This window comes from Dipodomys merriami, unplaced genomic scaffold (genome assembly GCF_024711535.1).
Source record: "Dipodomys merriami isolate MVZ:Mamm:240054 unplaced genomic scaffold, mDipMer1.0.p SCAF_1244, whole genome shotgun sequence".
NCBI lineage: Eukaryota > Metazoa > Chordata > Mammalia > Rodentia > Heteromyidae > Dipodomys > Dipodomys merriami.
Window position 1 is genome coordinate 120,884 of NW_027202543.1, and position 21,236 is coordinate 142,119.

The 21,236-nt window shown below is 40.3% G+C and overlaps 1 long non-coding RNA gene across 1 annotated transcript; it reads right to left on the minus strand.

The window, feature by feature from the left end:
* Nucleotides 1-15,601: 15,601 nt before the first annotated feature.
* On the minus strand, nucleotides 15,602-20,549 carry LOC138823891 (uncharacterized). Its single transcript, XR_011370944.1, has 3 exons — nucleotides 20,468-20,549; nucleotides 18,179-18,251; nucleotides 15,602-16,907 (listed from the first exon to the last, which is right to left on the minus strand). It is a non-coding gene; the product is annotated as an uncharacterized lncRNA (long non-coding RNA).
* Between the last annotated feature and the right edge of the window lie 687 nt (nucleotides 20,550-21,236).

Genomic DNA, 21,236 nt, shown 5'->3' on the forward strand with positions numbered 1-21,236 from the left:
CTATTTAGCTTTTTTTTTTTTGGGGGGGGGGGGTCCTGTCGTGGGGCCTGAACTCTGGGCCTGGGCACTGTCCCTCAGCTCTTCAGCTCAAGGCTAGCACACTATCACTTGAGCCACAGTGCCACTTCTGGCTTTTTTCTTTTGGCTTATGTGGTGCTGAGTAATTGAACCCAGGGCCTCATGCATGCAAGGCAGGCGCTCTACCACTGAGCCACCTTCCTAGCCCTAGCTTTTTTCTTTAAATAGTTAATTGCTTTTTGAAGTTTATTTGCTTATTTAATCTAGGAAATCAAAAGTTAATATTTGGGTTTTTGGTGAAATTTGAAACTAGGCAATTAAAAACACTCATTGTCCTCAAATTGAACATTTAAAATTATTAAAACTTTGTTCATTTGTTTTAGTTGTCAGAAATTTGAGCCCGCATGGGAGCTCATACTTGTAATGCTAGCTGCTGGGTCTTGACTGATACAGAGAGGATTATGATTTGAGGATAGCCCAGGGAAACATTCACAATATTGGATCTAAATCAATATCTGAACCCAATGCATTGTGCTTTATATTTCATCTACTCAGAAAAGGTAAAAAGAAGGATTGTGAACCATGCTAGCATGGTCATAAACAGAAAACCCTGCCATAAAAATGGATAAAGCAGGGCTGGGAAGGTGGCTCAGTGGTAGAGCGCTTGCCTTACATGCATGAGGCCCTGTGTTCAATTCCTCAGCACCAAATAAGCAGAATAAAAAAAAGCCGGAAGTGGAACTGTGGCTCAAGTGGTAGAGTGCTAGCCTTGAGCTGAAGAGCTGAGGGACAGTGGCCAGGCCCAGAGTTCAGCCCCCCCTCCCAAAAAAATAAGGCTAAAGCAGAGCTGGGCTCAGGTGGCTCATGCCAGGAAGCTACTCAGAATGTTGAGATCTGAAGATCACAGTTCAAACCCAGTCTAGGCAGGAAAGTCTGTGAGACTCTTATCTCCATTAAACCACCAGAAAATCAGAAGTGGCACTGTGGCTCAAACAATAGAGCACTTGCCTTGAGCTTAAGAGTGCAAGGACTGTCTCCAGGCCCAGAATTCAAGACACATGACCAACAAAAACAAAAGTGACTAAAGCAAAAAGAGCAGGTATGTGGCTCACCTTTTCAGGACCTACCTTAAGTGCATGAAGCCCTTAATTTAACTGCTAGTATAGAATGGAGGAAAGGATATGAAGAAAAGAAGTAAGGGAGGAATTATGATATAATCAAATACTGGAATGATAAGTATTAAATAAAGAGATTACAGGTATTTTATATTAAAAGATACTGATTGTTTACTAAAAGGAAATTATAAAATGTGGAATTAAGGCTGAAATACAGATACGACTTTTGTTTTTCTGTAAAATGATACTTATGTGTCCCTTTAGTTTAAAAGTAGTAAATGAGTTTAAAACAATATGAGTGGTTAGAAATGAATCATTATTTCTTATCAATTTTTCTGCTATATTCACCACTTAAAAAATCCAAACAATGTTGATCATTTTAATTATTAATTCATTAATTTAATCTTTCATCTTTAGTGTATAGTCTATTGTGCACATCATTTAAATGTTTGAACTCTTTTCGTTTGTTTGTTTTTTGTCCATCATGGATCTTGAACTCTGGCCTGAGCACTGTCCCTTCGCTCTTCACCTCAAGGCTAGCACTCTACCACTTGAGCCACAGAGCCACTTCTGGCTTTTTCTGCTTATGTGGTACTGAGGAATTGAACCCAAAGATTCAACATGCAAGGCAAGCACTCTAGTACTGAGACAACTTCCCAGCCCTGATCTCTATTTTTCCTTCAGACATGGGACTTGACCACAGGGCATGGGTACTGTCCCAGAACTCCTTTGCTCAATGCTAGTACTCTACCATACCAGTTGAAACCACAGTGCCATTTCTTGTTTTTAATGGTTAATTGTAAATAGCAGTCTCATGGGAACTTTTCGGCCCAGGCTGTCTTTAAAACACCAAATTCATTTCTCAGCCTCCTGAAATGGTAGGATTACAGGTATAAGCCACCTGAACCCAGCTCCTCATTTTTTTTAATGTTATATGTTTAGTTCCCCCTCAAATACATACAAAGTGAGATGCAAATTAACTTTAAATGAACCACCAATTGAGGATGTTGAGATTACAAGTGATTGCAATTTTTTTTACATTCTTTTATATGTGGGCCTTGAACTCAGGGCCTGGGGGCAGTCCCTGTTCTTTTGTGCTCAAGGCTATCACTCTACCAGTTTGAACCAGTGCTGCTACCAGTTTCTTGCTAACCAGTTTATGAGATAATAGTCTCACAGACTTTCTTACGCAGGTTGTCTTTAAAGCTCAAATATCAGATCTCAGACTCCTGTGGTGCTATGATTACAGGCATGAGCCACTGGCACCAGATTTTTAAAAAAGGGACAACAATTCATATGCCAGAAGCTTTGACTTATGCCTATAATACTACCTACTCTAGAGGCTGAGATCTGAAGATGATGATTTGAATCTAGTGGTGCAAAAATGTCTCTGTGAATCTTTTATCTCCCATAAACTGTTCAAGAAAATCCAGAAGTGAAGCTTTGGCTCAAGTGGTAGAGTGTACACTTGAGCAAAAAAGAAGCTCAAGGATAGTACCTAGATCCTGCAATCAAACTCCATTCTTACACACACGCACACACAAACACACACAGACACACAAACATACACACACACACACACACACACAAACCCAAAAGCAAATAGAAAATATGAAGAAATCAATGAAAAATTTTAATATTGTAAGGACTTTTGGGTTTAGAGTTATGACTTAGTTGGTAGGACAATAGCTATTGATTGAAACTATCATGTACCAAGGACATAAAAATGGAATTATCTGCTCTGTATTTTCCTATTCTCATATGTTCTTATTAGGGAACTCTCTTCTTTTTAAAAAAATTGTTTTAGCGGTGATATGTATGTCAGGTAACTAGTACATTTCCTTCCTTTTACGTAATCTCATCTGTTCCCCCATTCTCTTCCATACCCTCTCTCCCATCTTGACCCTTGACTTGCATGGTTCACTTTCATCAATGTCCAGTACAGACAGAGGGCTCTGCTGCTGCAATATTCTGTGTCCTTCCCCCATCTTCCCTGTATATTATGTGAAGAATACAGACTCATCAGAAAATGAAAAGACAAATTAAGAAAAGTCCCTTTGTTTTCTTATTGGAACTCATATATATATACAGAGAGAGAGAGAGAGAGAGAGAGAGAGAGAGAGAGAGAGAGAGAGAGAGAGAGAGAGAGAGAGAGAGAGAGAGAGAGAGAGAGAGAGAGAGAGAGAGAGAGAGAGAGAGAGAATTATATAGAAAAGGTGCTTGAGTATTACAACTTGGTGATTTTCGCCAAAGGCTTCCTCTTCTGTTCTTACTATATATGATGCCTAGAGTCCTGTACAGTATGTCATATCCCATTGTGTTTTAAACCTTTCTTTTACATATCAGGGGAAAATGTACCATTTGTCAATTTGATGTTGGTTAACTTTCTTAATATGATTTATTCTAGTGTCCTCCATTTCCCTGCAAATTTCATTATTTTATCCTTTCTAATGACTCTGTAAAATTTCATTGTATATAGAGAGCATAATTATTGGTTCCATTCATTTATTGTGGGGCATCTGGGTTGTGTACATTTCTTGTCACTGTGAATTGAGCAGCAAGGAACATGGTTGTGCAAATGTCCTTGCCATTTTCTAGTTTCTCCACTTCCCCACCATCATTTGCTGTCTGAATTCAAGATATTTGGATAAGATGGTATCTCAGGATTACTTTGATATTTATTTTCTTTATGGCCTGGGATGATGAACCTTTCCTGAGATGTTTCTTTGCCATTCTTACCTCTTCTTCTGAGAAGTCTCTCCTTAGCTCCTCTGCCAATTTGGTGATTGGTTTATAAGTTTTGGGTGGTGTAGTTTCCTGAGATCCATGTATACATTGAAAATTAGCCCTTTGTCTAATGTATTGCAGGTAAATATCTTTTCCCAATTTGTTGGCTGTCTTTTTAGTTTAGTGGCTATGTCCCTAGCCTGTGTAGGTTTTTTCATGTGATGTAGTCCCATTTGTTGGGTCTCTCTCCTACCTGTTGTGCCCCTGGAATTCTATTCAGGAAGTTCCTGCCAGTACCTATAAGTTCTTTTTTTTTTTTTTTTTTTTTTTTGGATCCGGTCATGGGCCTGAACTCTGGGCCTGGGCACTGTCCCTCAGCTCTTCAGCTCAAGGCTAGCGCTCTACCACTTGAGCCACAGCAACATTTCCGCGTTTTTTTCTTTTTGCTTATGTGGTGCTGAGGAATCGAACCCAGGGCCTCTGGCATGCAAGGCAAGCGCTCTACCACTGAGCCAACTTCCCAGCCCCAAGTTCTTTTTTTTTTTTAATGATTACTTTAATGGTAAAAATTTTATTTACTTTTATAAATACATCACAAGACAAAACTTTTCAAAAATACTTTACCCCCCAAAAAAATTTTAAAAATAAAGGAAAGCTCGTAATAGGTAGGCAGACTGTCTTGAGTCCTCTTTTTGTTCTTAAGGAGAGCTCTCTGCAGTGTAGGACAGGACAATTGCCGCACACCCAATACTGCCATGGGTTTGGCCTTGGGGAGAGAAAAGGCCAGCCTGGACTGAGTGTACTCTCCTGGTCACGGCCATACTTACACGTTCTAGTATCTATAACACTATCTTTGATTATCTAGTATGGATCCTATTATAGTTGGGCTATGCTGTATACAATGTTAACCATTGAGAACATATATCTCTCTCTGCATATATGTCTGAATTATAAAGTATAAGTTGGACTCCAAGTTCAACAAACACAAGTTATTCTCTATGTGTTCCCAGTGTCCCTATGAGGATCTCTCAACAGCTGTTCATTTTTCCTGTTTAGATAACATTAAACACCATAGTTTTGCTAGGTCAAGAATAAAGATGAGGGGTGAAAATAAACTTTTGCCTTTAAATAGCTTATGATCCTCAACCCTAAAAGAGGAGTGAAATTAGAAAACATTTTGTTGTTGTTGTTGTCTCCAGAGCGATTACTCCATTACTGGTGAGGCCTGTGAGGTGTGGGGTACACTCCCAGCCTCCCCCATGCCTCAGGCAGGCGCGGCAGGTGGAGGCGCACACTGGGCCACCCCGTTCGCATCACAGGGCTCACAACGCAGGAAGGGGCCCACGTCACAGGCGGCCCGCGGAGCAGGGCCAGGGGGTGAGCAGAGCTGCCCCTAGCACGGGTGTGCCTGATGCATGGCAACCGTCGCAGGGGCCAACTGGAGTAAGTGGTTACAGGGTCGAGGCACACAGTGCAAAATTGCGGGAAATGGAGCGCAACTACCAGTGCTCGGCATGCAGCTGCCCAGCTCGCACCTCAGCACCTATAAATTCTAATGTCATCCTTATTCTGTCTTATAGTAGTTTGGCTGATTTTAATGTAGGCAATCCATTTTGAGTTGATGTTAGTGCAAGCAGAGATCCACTTCTAGTTTTCTGCCTATAAATGTCCAGTTTTCCCAACATCAATACTTGAAAAGGCTATGGTGTGTGTGTGTGTGTGTGTGTGTGTGTGTGTGTGTGTGTGTGTGTGTGTGTCTGTGTGTCTGTGTGTGTCTGTGTGTGGTGGGTCGTGGGGCTTGAACTCTGGGACTCGGAGCTACCCTTCAGCATTTCATCTCCAGGCTAGTACTTGAACCACAGTTCCACTTCCCATTTTCTTGTGGTTTATTGGAGCTAAGAGTCTCATGGACTTCCCTGGCCCTGCTGGCTTTCAACAACCATCCTCAGATCTCAGCCTTCTGAGTAGCTAGGATTAATGGCATGAGCCACAGGCACCCGGAAAGGCTATGTTTTTTCCACACTACATCTTTCGCTCTTTTGTCGAATATCAGATGATTGTAAGTATGTGGTTTTATTTATGTGGTCTTTTCATCTTTTTAAATACTTTTTTATTGTAAAAATAATGTGCAAAGCGGTTACAGTTACATAAGGTAGGTAATGAGTTCATTTCCTCTCAAGCATTGTTACCTCCTCCTTTGTATTCCCCCTACCATCCCTACCCTTCCACCTCCACAACTACTCTTTTCCATCCACCCTCCCCACTCCCTGCCTAAATTGTAAAGTTCGTTTTTGAACATAGTGTCTTGATCTCATTGTTAAAATTGGTCTATCCCTAGTTAAGCATTTGGATTTTTCCCTTCACCTCCCAATGCTAGAGAAATGTATATACAAGATACAGGGCACCAACATCAAAGAAACAAACAAAAAAAAAACACATAACTTAGGTTTCAAGATTGGGTGGAAGAATGATTACTGTTGACTTAATTTGATAAGTGTTCTTTAGTTTTTAATGGTAAGGCTTATTAACTCAAAGGGGGAGCAAAAACATTCAGAATAGTAGAATGTGGCTACTACTCATTTGATGTGTGTGGATAGATTATGATTAATAAAAATATATCTATTAACTCCCAGTGGTAGACTGCTATGCTAACTGGGAGGAGACTTTGGTAATGCCAGGGGTTTGAATACTGGTAATGAAGCAGAATATAAGGGGAGATCATTTGCTAAGGATGTAACTTCCTAGGCTCGTAACAAATACATTGTTGTAGAATGCTAAGTGATGATCAACTGAGCACCAAATTTTATTTGTTGACTTCTTTGTTTTGTGAAGTCCAGGGGTTTGAACCTAGAACCTGGGTGCTGTCCCTTAATTTTTTCTCAAGGCTAGTGTTCTACCAGTTGAACCTCAGCTTCATGTCCATAATTTTAGTGGATAATTGGAGATCAGTCTTTCCAATTTCCGCTTTGGGCTTGCTTCAAACCTGATCTTCAGGTATCAGCCTCCTGAGTAGCTCGCATTCCAGTTGTGAGCCACCAGAGCCTGGCTAGAATCACATGTTAAAAGTATTCACTAGGTGAATCAGACGTGTCTAGCTACTATTTGAGAACTTTGGTTCCAGTGGGTCATGTCAGATTTAGAATAACATCAGAATTTTTCTTCTTGTAACCTGCAGCATCCAATATCTATATCATTTATTCCGATCTTCATGTCTGATCTTTTTTTTCTTCATTGTACCTTTTTTTCTTACTTCACAAGCAAGCACGTCAGTGATGTTTTCCTTTTCTGAAGCAAGTTACGTCCTTTCCCATCACTGAGGAATGTACTTGCTGTTCTTACTGCCTGGAGTACCTGCTTCTAGTTAATTGCATGGATGATGGCTCTCAGGTTAATTGTCTCCTCCTCAAAGATATCTCCTCACATACCTGCTGTGAGGTTGTTGCCACAAAACTACCAATGTCATGTCCCTGATATATAGAAATTATCATTATGATTTCTGGTTTTCTTTTCAGCATGAAATTGATGAGGTGAGAGCCACATTCACTTGTTTCTCCAACACCTATAATAGTGCCTGGACCTTAATGCTCAGGAGCCTTGCATGGGGATCAGCCTTTTCCAGCTCAATTTATCCTAGCTTCTGGTCAGGACAGCTCTTGAAGCTGATGTCTGGTGGTTAGCAGTCATTCCCTCTTGTTCTTTGTGCCTTTCTGTGTTGCTGAGTCCACCTCAGAGCAAGATCAGTGCCTGACACTTATTTGCTGCTATGGAAAGATTGGTATGACATCATACAAGTTATGGGAATTGTTTTGTGAAGCTGTGTGAGGAGACACATCCCCATACAAGTTCTCCAAGACAAGTGTTTCCCATGCCCAGGAGTGGATTCCACAATTCAGCATCCAAACTATCACCTACTCCCTGATGCACTCAGTGTATATTCCCATTTCCATTAAAAAAAGAAAAATTCAAGATATGCCTTTGATGATTTGTCATTGAATTACTGAAACAAAGTATATAATTTGGGGGCTGGGAAGGTGGCTCAGTGGTAGAGTGCTTGCCTTGCATGCATGAGGCCTTGGGTTCGATTCCTCAGCATCTCATAAGTAAAAAGAAAATAAGCCTGAAGTGGCACTGTGGCTCAAGTGGTAGAGTGCTAGCCTTGAGCTGAAGAGCTGAGGGATAGCGTCCAGGCCCAGAGTTCAAGCTGACAACCGGACCCCCCCCAAAAAAAAGTATATAATTTTATGTATTTGTAAGTCTTTGTCCATCTCTCTTGAGCCCTGGGCATATTTCTATGTGTTTGCAGCTTGGAAAGGGAAATAAGGTTTAATTCAGGATAGTCAAAAACATTTTGGGAGGGAATACCAACATTCCATCTGATGTTCTACAGATGGCCATCTTGGCAAAGGAACTAAGTAGACTGTTATAGCATAAGAGACTTGTCCTGATTTCTACTGACTTTCCTCTGGGGTCACAGAGAGTGATCCTAGTGCATATGTGTCCCTTGGCTACACCCGAGGGACCAGGTCTCCTCTGAAAATCTAATGGCATGGGGGTAAAAGAAATTAAAACACAGAACCCAGCTTCCCACATTACTAGGATTACAGGTCTAAGTCTCATATACTAACTCATAACTGCCTTTTTATACATCGTTTAGCCTTTTTCATTATATTCAACTCATAGACCGATATACAAATATATGTTAATATTTATTGATCTATTTATAATCAGTGTTATATCTAGAAACACAAATATATATTCAAATAATTATAATCAAAGTTATATTACCACTTTCCCCAATAATGTTTTACAGTAATATTATGTGAAAAAATGCTTACTATTGAAAATGTTAAAAGCCCTTGTAGTATGAAAAATCATATTCGATCTTATACATCATATAATATACTATATAAAATGTAATGAATATAGCATGTATTTCCATATATCTGATTTAATTACTTCCTGATGTTGTGTTTGTCCATCTATGTAAGCCTTCTTTCTTCTATTGATGATGGCTTATACTTTCCAGTGTCGATATTTCCTATGTATTTTGTCAAATATATTCAGCCCTAAGTAGATTTTTTATATTAACGGAGCCAAATTTTTCTTCAATATTTCCCAAAGCACAATGAATATGTATAGAGGCTTGAACTCATTGTTGGAAGAAAGTCCCACATACCACTATAAGTATTGTAGCATTTGTCCCAATTGACAGAACAGCTTTCTAGGTCATCTGATCTGGTATGTCCTAAAGCTTTTGTAACCACCTTATCACCCCATGCAGGCATGGCCTGGCTTCCTTGCAACTCCCTGTGCACTTAACCGTTCCCTTTATATCTAGTAGCCTCTCTTGTTCAGCCCGCTGTCACTTTGTGTTTGCCCACACACAGAACACATGTGCATGGTGCTTTACATTGTAGGTGAAAAAAAAACACATTTAAGACTCATGAATTGTATAACATAACATAGACATTGACATTTTAATAACGTTAGAAAAATAATAGAGACGTGGAGAGAGTGGGCATCCTTGTCTTGTTCCTGAGTTAAGAGGAAATGGCTTTAGTTTTTCACCATTGAGTATAATGCTGGCTGTAGGTTTGTCATATACAGCCTTTATTATATTGAGGAATGTTCCATGGATTCCTAATTTTTCCAAAACCTTCATCATGAAGGGGTGTTGGATCTTGTTGAATGCTTTTTCTGCATCTATTGAGATAACCATGTGGTTCTTATTCTTGCTCCTGTTGATGTGATGAATAATATTAATTGATTTGCGTATATTGAACCAGCTTTGCATCCCTGAAATGAATCCTGTTTGATCATGTGGTATGATTTTTTGGATGAATTGTTGAAGTCGATTGGCCAAAATTTTGTTGAGAAGTTTTGCATCAATGTTCATCAAAGAAATGGGTCTATAGTTCTCTTTCTTTGAGGAGTCCCTGCCTGGTTTTGGGATGAGGGTTATGACTGCTTCATAGAATGTGTTCGGTAGTGAGCTTTCTCGTTCAATTTCATTGAAGAATTGGAAGAGTATTGGTGTGAGCTCTGCTTTGAAGGCCTTGTAAAATTCCGCTGTAAAACCATCTGGTCTGGACATTTCTTAGCTGGGAGGTCTCTTATTGCTGTTTCTATTTCAATGCTTGATATGGGCCTGTTAAGCTGGTTTAACTCATCTTGGTTTAGTTTTGTCATGTCAATATTTGCTAGGAAAAGGTCCATTTCTGTCAAGTTCTCAAACTTATTAGCATAAAGTTTTGAGAAATATTCCCTTATAATTTTCTGAATGACATAGCTAGCAAGATCAATAGAAAGCCCACCGATTGGGAGAAGATTTTTACTAGCCATACAACGGACAAGGGTCTCATATCTAAAATATACTTGGAACTCAAAAAATTAAACCACCCAACAACAAATCCTCAAAGAAACAACTGCCCAATAAATAAGTGGGCGAAAGACTTAAAGAGAAGCTTCTCTGAAGAAGAAAGAAGGATGGCCAATAGACACATGAAGAAATGTTCAACATCCCTAGCCATAAAAGAAATGCAAATCAAAACAACTTAGGTCCCATGGTTTCCCTTATTTGCAATATCTAGTATAGGTATGAGTCAAGCGGAAAAGGTCAGATAATGTGATGTTAGGAAAATGAACCCTTAAATATGTATTTTAATGTTTTCGTTTCTTTCATGCATGTGTTTCTAACGCATTTATAAGATTATTTCTTTGTTGCTTTGTATGTCCCTCCCCCACAGTGCAACCCCCGCTTTCACTATATTTGATGTCAGTATAACATGTGGAGGAGATGGTGACAAACAAGTCGTTTAAGGATTCAGGTGTACCTGTTGCAACAATGAGAAGTACAAAATGTCATGTCAAAACCAGCTTTACAATGTCGGTGTGGGGGGGAGGAGGGTATGATTGTGTGGGGGGTAGGGGGGAGGCTGGGAAGGGAGGTGAAGGGTAAACAAAGGAGTAGGCTGCAATGCTTGGTAAGTAATGTATGCATTATCCTGCCCATGTAATTGTAACCCCTCTGTACAGTATGTTCTCAAATAAAATTAAATTAAATTAAAAAAAATAAGTAGAATGATCATTTTACAACAATCAGGACCAAAAAGAAATATAAAGATTTTCTAAAGAAGAGGGGAAGCAATCTCTAAATCTGGATTGTCTTCTAAGTTGCCTTCAGACACATATTCTGCCTCAGACTCCTCAAAGGGATCTACTTCCTCATTAAAGGCAGTATTTTCTTCCTGAGTCTAGGGAGGGACAGATTCTTATTTCTCAATTGGAAATTGGATCTCCAGCAGCAGGACAGATTGGTCTGGATAATCTGTGAGGACAGATTCCCTTTCCTCAACTGAATCTAGACTTTGAACCTAACATTGGTTTTCCTGAACTTAGACTGGGGTCATTTTCAATTAGCATATATTTACCCTGCACTCCAAAACCAATACTTTTTTACTGGTTTGGATGTGATCTAGGTGAATTGTGAACATCAATGGAAGACATGCTGGATCATCTTCCTTGGTGGTATGTGCATGTACACCTACATCACATGTGGCGTTCAGAACCAGTGGGATGTCCACAGGACTCAAAACCTACTTGAGCCTTTCTACACATTGAAAAAGTCTCTATGTTCACATGCTTTCTAGAGTCCAGTTTTGGCTCCCAATCTCCATCAGTCACCATAGGCGACATCACAGATGGGTTTTTTATCTGTAGTTCAGCAGGAAGTTCTCTACATTGACAGAAACATAAGAATGGAAATAGGTACAGGAATCTTAGAGTAGACTCTAGAAGTTAAAGTGTGACTAAACTTCTATGAGGATTTAATAGGAGAAGCTGTAGAACTTGAGTTTGGACTGAACACTGATGAGAAGGTAGGGTGTTTCTAATGAGTGGTTATGTCCAAGTTCTTTTAAAACGGGAACAGACATTACTAGGCATAGAACATCCATAAAAGGACATTTTGCCAAGCTGGGTAGTACAAAGGGCTCTTGGACAAGCAGGCCCATCCCTTGAGACCTAGGTTCCATCCCTACTCACAAGCTCTAAGGCATCTAAACAAGTACTACTTACTCTTTTTCTTGGTCTCATGGGTCATGCTTTGCTCCAGCTGGTCCAGAAGGATATGTAAGCAGGACAGCAATTCTGAAGAGGGCATGTTGAGCTTGTCATACTTTGTAAGTTTTTTTAGGATGTCAAGTTTCTTGTGCTCAAAAATCATCATGGTAGAAGTCCATCCAAATAGTTAAGACGGAACAATCGATGCTGTTGGCAAATTGTTGACAAGGAAAATGAGAGTCTGCCCTCTCCATCCTGAGCTTTCTACCATAGACCCTTTCTGGCAAGACTAGAATGTTGGGAAGTGGGAAGAGACTCCTGGAAGCAGGATGCTGCTCACAACCCACTTCTAGAAATTTCTAATACAATCCTCCAAAATTCTCCCTGTGATGGACAGAGAAAGTTGTTTCCCCACTGTATCTGACTTGCTACACACAACCCTCCCTGTCATTGAGGGCTTGTGATCCATGCGGGCCTGGTCATAAACAGAAAACCCTGTCATAAAAATGGCTCAAGCAGAGCTGAGCTCAGGTGGCTCATGCCTGTAATCTTAGCTACTCAGGAGGCTGAGATCTGAAGATCCCAGTTCAAAGCCAATCTAGGCAGGAAATTGTGTGAGACTCCTATCTCAATAAACCACTAGAAAACCAGAAGTGGCACTGTGGCTCAAACAGTAGAACACTCGTCTTGATTTGAAGAATGCAGGGACAGTGTCCAGGCGCAGAGTTCAAGTCACATGACCAACAAAAACAAAAGTGACTAAAGCGAAAAGAGCAGGTGTATAGCTCACTTTGTAGAGCACCTACCTAAAATACATGAAGCCCTGAGTTTAATTGCTAGTATTGAAAGGAGGAAAGGATATGAAGGAATGGAATGAAGAAAAGAAGGAAGGGAGGAATTTTGATTTAACCAAATACTGGAAAGATGTGAAGTATTAATTAAAGTTATTACAGGTATTTTATATGAAAAGATACTGATTGTTTACTAAAAGGCAAATTATAAAATGTGGAATTCAGGCTAAAATACATGTACAAATTTGTTTTTCCGTAAATTGATATTTACATACTTCTTTTGTTTAAAAGTAGTAAATGAGTTTAAAAAATCGAAGAGTTGTTAGAAATGAATCATTATGTCTTATCACTTTTTCTGCTACATTCACCACCTAAAAATTGAAACAATGTTGATAATTTCAATTATTAATTTATTAATTTAATCTTTCATCTTTCGTGTATATTCTATTGTACACATCATTTAATTATTTGAACTCTTTTTTTGTTTGTCTTTTGTCAATCATGGGTCCTGAACTCTGGGCCTGGGCACTGTCCCTTAGCTCTTCACCTCAAGGATATCACTATACCACTCGGACCAAAGTGCCACTTCTGGACTTTCTGCTTATGTGGTACTGAGAAATTGAACCCAAAGGCTCATACATGCAAGGAAAGCACTCTACCACTTAGCCACCTTCCCAGGCCTGAACTCTGTATTTTTTCCTTTAGACATGGGGCTTGAATACTGGGCATGGGTGCTGTCCCAGAGCTTCTTTGCTCAAAGTTAGCACTCTACCATACAAGTTTAAACCATAGTGCCATTTCTTGTTTTTTAATGGTTAATTGAAAATAGCAGTCTCATGGTAACTTTTCTGCCCAGGGCTGGCTTTGAAACACCATCCTCATTTCTCAGCCTCCTGAGAAGGTAGGATTACAGGCGTGAGCCACCTGTACACTTGTGCTCATTTGTTTTTCTTTTAACTGTAATAAAAGTTTAGTTCCCCCACCTAAATACGTGCACACTGAGATGCAATTTGGCTTTAAATAAACCACTAGTTGAGGATGCTGAGATTACAAATGATGGCAAATTGTTTTTAACTTTTTGTAATATGTGAAGCTTGAACTGAGCGCCTGGTTGAAATCTCTGTTCTCTTGTGCTCAAGGCTATCACTCTACTAGTTTGGCCCACAGTGCCTCTTTTAGTTTCTTGGTAACCAGTTAATAAGATAATAGACTCACAGACCTTCTTACCAAGGCTGTTACTAATCCTCGATTATCAGATCTCAGCCACCTGAGTTGTTATGATTACCGGCATGAGCCACTGGCACCAGTTTTTTAAAAGGCAACAACAGATTACTTTAGGGGAGGTTGCAGGAGGAAAGAGCTAGAGGCTAAACAAGCTCTCACATAGAAAATAGTTGTAGTGTTCCAGTGAAGAGTCCTAGGCCAGAGAATTACTAAGTGTGCCATCACAGTACAGAGAGTTTGGCCAGAGAGGGAAAATACAGGCAAGGAGACATATCTGAGCACTTGCCATTAGCTGCAGCTGCAGTGGCGGCAGCAATGACAGCAGCCTAGCCACCAAATGAACAACACAGAGTCTGGGACAATGGTGCCAGAAACAGCAGGTGACAGGATTCTTCTTAAAACCAGAAAGGGCTGACAAGTAGCAGGTATCTTCTTCCTGCAGATCACAGACCAGAGACAACCCAGGCACCAAGACTCCAGGGTGAGTTGAATCCTGACATACTCACCTGCACTCACCCCCGGAGGTCTCCATATTTGATATTGAAAAGGCCCAGCTGAGGAGCTAGCTCCAACTCAGGCCTTGGAAAAAAAAAAACAAACGAGTCATTTAGGAGGTCACAGGTACCTGACCTGACCTGCCAGGCTCAGCTCCTCCCTGGGAAAAGTCACCCAGCCCAAGCAGACAAAGCTCTGCCATGAGGGGAGTGACGTTCTTCACTGGGTAACAGAGCCAGAGGCTGCCCCTCCCTACAGCAGCCTAGACAATCAAGTAAAATTCAGTAAACATAAACCCTGAGAATGGCTCCAGGCTGGGCTCTGTGAGTGTCTCAGAAGCTACCCCTCAGGGAAAAGCTACAATTTGCTGAAAGGCCTCATTTCTACCCAGAACCTAGCCTCATCACAACTTCTTCAAACTAGAGAAAACAGCCATCTCCCTCTTTTGTGAAACTCAAAGCAGATCTCTCTCTCATTGAACTAGCCTGGGAGGAGGATCACAAAATCCTGGGTAAAGCAGAGCATTTTTCTGCCTGCTCAAACAAATTGACTTAAGAAAACAATCTAGCCACAGGCAAAACAAAAAACACAAGCAGATTAGAGACTCCATCAAGAGACTGGTTACAGACACAGGGAGATACAGGATCTTCCCATCTAATCCCTCCGCGCCCACCCCCAAAGAAAAGAGCTCTTTGTTGTACCTTTTTTGTTTTTTTGTTTTTTTAAAAAATTGTTTTCTATTAATCTTTTTTTCTCCCCTCCTATTTTTTATTTTAGGTGTATATGTGTGTGTGTGTGCTTTGTTTAAATCTCTACTGACCTTTTGGTCCTTTTTTCCTTTTTTTTTCTTTTTCATTCTTTTCATTTTTCTTCTGTTTCCTTCTTTTTTGTGTGACTTAATTGCTGTTCTGCTCATCCTCAGATATATGCCGTCATCAAATATTAGACTGAAAGACCATAGTCCCCTAGGATACTTTCATCAATGGGAGGGCACCCCAGAAACTCAGGCTCCAGGCCGGGAGATGCAATAAACAAGTGGAGTTTATTTGACGTTTGCGCAAACGGACTCTCTGCCATGGTCAGTCAGAGAGCCCTGAGCAGCGGTTACAAGCCTTTTTAAAGGCAAAAAAAAAAAAAAATGATTAAAGCATAACACAAAGCATCCCATGATTGGTCCATTTAAAGGTCACCATATACGCCAAAAATCACTTTGCCAAGCGGGAAATTTTGTAACACTCTTTGTAAAACATTTGGCTCATGGTTGGTTTAAGGGGGGTTTACATGGTTACAGGCCTATGATTGGTTGACATTTGGCTTTGCTTGGGGTCTTGCCAGGTGGTCGTTATCTCAAGGTCCTGTCTGGGGTATTTCTAAATGGGAACTGAGGAACACGTACTGTCTGTTCTTTATCTATGACCACTGACCTTGTTCTGGGGCCGGCATCTGGTCTCTGAAACTTCTTAACTCATTTCTGGGAAGGAAGGGTCAGTGCTAGCGTAAGCAAGTTTACAGAAGCACAATCAGCAGTTAGCAAGTTAGTAATGGTAATGGGCAATTTTTTATCTTTCATTCCCCCCTTCTTCTCTCGACTAATTTTAATTAGTGTGGGGTGTCAGTTTTTCTGAGTGCTTGGTATTGAGATCTCAGAACTAATAGATGGACTGTGCTGATTTTTTTTCTTTTACAAAAGATACCAATCTGTTGAGTATACCATTTGCAACATACTCCTACCATTTGCTACATACTTAAACTTTCTGAGGTTTGTCTTAAAGACAATTTTTAAATTTATCCAATTCCTTTTCCAAGGCTTTCTTTACCATTTGCTACATACTTGAACTTTCTGAGGTTTGTCTTAAAGACAATCCTTACTTTTTAAATCCTTTCTTCTCCAAAGAGGACATTTTTTCCCCAATTCCTTTCTCAAAACTCTCTTTACTACCCTCCTCTTTGTTACAATTCCTTGAGCTTCTTTGTGGCTACAGTTTAAAACTTCCCAATTTTTCCTGTGGCTTGTGAAACCAAGTTATCTCAGAACAACCTCAAGGTACCACTGGGCTGGAGAAGCTTGCTAGATTTTAAGGCTAAGAGTATTACTTCCATTGATAACACACTCAGGTTATTACCATACCAGAGCCAAACTAGGCTGTGACCATAGAGTGGATTTCCAGTCACTATGCACTGAAGTACCTAAGGCAAGCAAGCCAGTGATATCCTTGTCCCCAATATCCACTGTGGGAAGAGAGGGTTTCTGGATATCACCCAAAAGAATGTCCCACAAGATCTTAGATTTAGCAGCAGTCAACCAGGAAGCAGACTCAGGTCATGGAATCAGGAAGGAGTTTCTCCAGGTGGTTGTCAGGACGTCGTCGAACTTTACCCATTAGGGTATGCAACAGCAGCAGCAGCAGCAGTAGGGTCTCTCAGTGGCTCCAAGGGACTGTCATACCTCATGCTGGGCTGTAAATTCCTACACAGACTGGTTAAGGATACATTGCATAGGCTTGGCAGACTTTGATCCTGCTAGTTTTTAAGATCTTTAAACAATAGTCCAGGACAATTTACCAAAATCACAACTTTTTTATTAACCAGATATTTTTGTAAATAGACACAGAAGGCTCAGAAGGCTTAGTCTTGTAGCCATCTCTGACAGATGCAGTCTCCACACCTTGCACACCGACAACTATTAACACTATTCTTTATGCCTTTTTAAAAAAAATTATTTTATCTATTTTGCCTCATTTTTTCAAAACTGACTATGGACCCTTGATCTTAAAATGGGGGTAGAAGGGCGAAGTTCCATCTTCTGTAACTTCTTCAAGCTGACTTCAGGGGCATTGATCTTAATTAGCCAGGAACCTATCACCTTAGCCTATTTTACAAAGAGGGTTAGATGTCATTAAGAACAATATTTAACTTTTGTCAACTGCACAGACCTTTTCTCCGGCTACAGCAATGTAGCTTGTTTAGCATTCTGGTTTGCAAAATCATCTTTCTAGATGGCTTAGGGATGTGATCTCTAATGATCCCAACAATGCCTAAGTTATCTTTGCAGGCCTTTAGACAGATATCAATAGAAATACACTCTCAGGTTTACAAAATTTTTCCTGAGCAGATGAACTTCATGTAACTAGTGTCAGCTCAATTAGAGCTGCCAATTAGAGCTTTTGGCACATAAAGGGGTTGAGATTTAAACTATCCCCCACATTTTATAACATTAATTTTTTACTATCACAGAGGACTGGCAAGTTCCTGTCCCTTACAAGGTAGTCATGAACATTAGGCATGCTTACAAACTATCTCCCATGACCTCCTGGCTCTGACCAGTTTTGAAGGGCCACACAGAAATGATTCTAGGATCTGACATTTCTGCCATCCAAGCAGTGGCTTACTGTCTCTAGATGTTCCTCCATTGCTTTTGTCCTAGGAGTGTCTTCTCCACATTGGGATAAATGCCTCATTGGCATTTCCCTTTAGCTGGTCGCTCGACCTGAACTCGGGGCCTGAGTGCTGTCCCTCAACTGTACAGTTCAAGGCTAGTACTCTGCCACTATGAGTCCCAAAGCAACTCTGCTTGCTCTTTCAGCACTCTGCTGGCTGAGTAGAGGTGACAGTCTCACAGGGACCTTTTTGTGCCTGGGCTGGCTTTGAACCAGTTTGCAGATCAATGAGTCTTATAAAAGGCCACCTTACTCCAATTAAAAGCAACAAGGCTGTCAACATAGAAGTAGCTTTTAAGCATGCTCTTACCTGAAACGTATTAAGAGTCAAAGTTACATCAAACAAACTTGTAAGAATCCTCTGTGCTTTGCTCTGGGCTTTGCTGGAAAATTAAAAAAAAAACCCTATAAGAGCAAACTAGAATAGCAATCATTTTGATAATACTAATCTTTTTTCTTTATGTACATTGAGGCCAATGTTAAGAACAATTTTACATTTAAACTTTATATCCAAAAATCCATTTCCTATTTTTTAAGTCTCCTTTAATCTTCTTTTTAATATTGTATACCTCAGTTTTTATTTGCATTTTGAAAAGATCCCTTGAAATCTTGAGGCCAAGTGTCACTCATTACCTCTTGGCTGCTTGTTTTATAACAGATACACATTAAGATTTTTAAACTCAAATGACAATTTTTCCTTAATGCGAAAATAACAATCATCATAACTGAACCAAAAAGCTAGACTTAACACCTTTATAACTTTTAAAAACATCCTAATTGCAGAACATAATTGAAAGTAAGCCACATTATACAAATAACTTTTTAACCCTCTTTTTAAGGCCTTCCTAATTTTAATGTTAACACACACAAGGGAAGTTTTAGCAATACTAATCAGATCATCACATCACTCATTTTAACCATCATATTTTCAGTGTCTATCTGCAGGGAAAAGAGAGAACAAAGATGGGCCACTCAGCCACTTCTATGGAATGGGCACACACACAATCTGACTCTTTAGGTTTAGATGAACTGCGTTTGTGCCAGCTTGCCCTCTTTCACCATGCGTGGACTATTCCCAGGGATTGTCCCACCATGCATGTCCAGCTGAACTGAACTTCTGCTTGTTCACCCCTCACCCCTAAAGATAGGTCTTCTGTTGGCTTCTAAGTTTTTCCCCTTTTCTTATCTCTTGGTTTTCGAATGAAATACACAGTTTTTAGACAGACAGAAAAAGTAATATCTTTGATGGTGTTAAACTAACCTTTATATTTAAATTTTTAATATTTATCCCCAAATTTTAGCCAAGGGAACTAGATCCCAAAAAGCCAATGCATTTTTGTTAAGCCAGATAACTTGATTACAGTATAAACAGTCTTATGCATTTAAAACATTAGTTTTTTAAAATACCAGATTTTCTAATTTGCAAGTTAAAGAAACTTTAAAGAGCCATTTAAAACAATGTGAAAAATTTTTAAACATTTTTGTTAATGTCCAAACCTCATAACCTTTTGAACTTTTAAATTTAAACTCACCCAATTGTTACAGCATGCTGACAATTCTTATCTTTGAACACATTCACAGACACACAAAAAACAGTCACACTCTGGTTTGCAAAAGCATCTTTCTAGATGGCTTAGGAATGTTATCTGTAATGATCCCAACAATGCCTAAATTACCTTTGCAGGCCTTTAGACAGATATCAATAGAAACACACTCTCAGGATTAACCTTTTGAATTTTTAAATTTAAACTCATCCAATTGTTACAGCATGCTGACAATTCTTATCTTTGAACACGTTCACAGACACACAAAAAACACTCACACAGATCTTAAAGCGCGAAAAAATCAAAATCAGTCATACGTACACCTTTTAAAGTTTTTAAACAAAAATTTAAGACAGTATTTCTTTTAAACTAGGTATCTTTGTTGGGCTTTATTTTCCCAGAGCTTGTTTGTCTAGCAAGGCAATTCACTAATTAGTCTCTTGAATCCCTTCTGTTGGAGGAGAGCTGGGGGAGGGGGTCACCTAAAACTAAACTAGTCAGATTTTTTTAATCCAATTTTAGACAAGAGCACTTCACAAATTGTTACATTGTCAGGACTAGCTGAAAAAGTCCAAACCAGGCACACAGCCTTCTACACCCTCCTTGCCGGCAGCCTCCACAAGGAGAAAATGCAGCCTGAGGCTTGAAGGGAACCAAACTAGCCCAGCTGGAACTTTTATTCTCCCAGAGATGTTTAAATAAATAAATAACAAAAATACAGATAAACACAAAAAACAAGGATCCACATTTAAAACTGGTACCAATTCTAAAACAGAAATAGACAAAAACTGAAGGCTGAGTTGGGGACTAATGGGCCCAAGTTCATTCCTACCGGAACCCTGTGCTGCTCCCACTCAGCAAGCTGAATCCAGAGTCTGCTGAGTGAGCCTGCCACACTCACCCAGAACTTCCCTACCCCAGAAAACATAAAACAAACACACACACTAAAGTAAACAAGACAAACAAGTGGCCACAAAGACAAAATCAAGACTCAGTGGATGGGGCCACATCTCACCACCATTCGCTTACAAGGGGACTCAACACCCCCTACTCACCTCCGGAGGATTTTTCTTTTAGATTCCTGCAGACGTTGACTGAGGGGCCTTCCAAGGCAGAGGAGAATTCCCAGTCATCTTGGGGCAAAGGAAAAGTAAAAGCCCTAGCAGCCGTCCCCTCAGACTGACAGGTTCTCCCCCATGCTCAGACCCCCCTGAACCAAGGCCCAAGGCTGAGATCTAACTGGGGCCACTTGCAGGTGGTCAGTGGTAGCTTCATAATTGACAAACAAGCAAGTTACAAAAACAGAACCAGCAGTTTTTGTTTTCAAACGAACTAGGACAGGGTCTCGGGGTGTCCTAGGAGGGGACTCACTTGTTGTCCCATCTCTATAGAGAATACAAAACACACATTAAAAACTATTAACACTAAACAGAGACAGACAGAACCAGATGCCGCGCGGCAACCAAGTGAATACACATGAGGAAGGAAATTACAGATGGGAGTGGCCAGCCGTGCCTTAACTCCCGAGAACAGAGAGACACTCGGATCTCTTCCTTCCTCGAGACGACCCTGGAGCAGCACTCCAGGGCAGGACCAGGGCACTGGGCACGTCTGCTTTTCCCTCTGGCCCAAATACAGATTCAGAGGACCCTGGAGCAGGGCTCCAGGGCGGGACTAGGGTACTGGGCACGTCTGCTTTTCCCCCTAGTCCAAATACAGATTTGGATCCCAGAACGCAAAACGAAAGTGACAAACACACAAGACAAGAGCTCTATCTTACCTCTTGCCGGTCCTGGAATCTGGGGTTTGGGGGCGCCTGGTTCC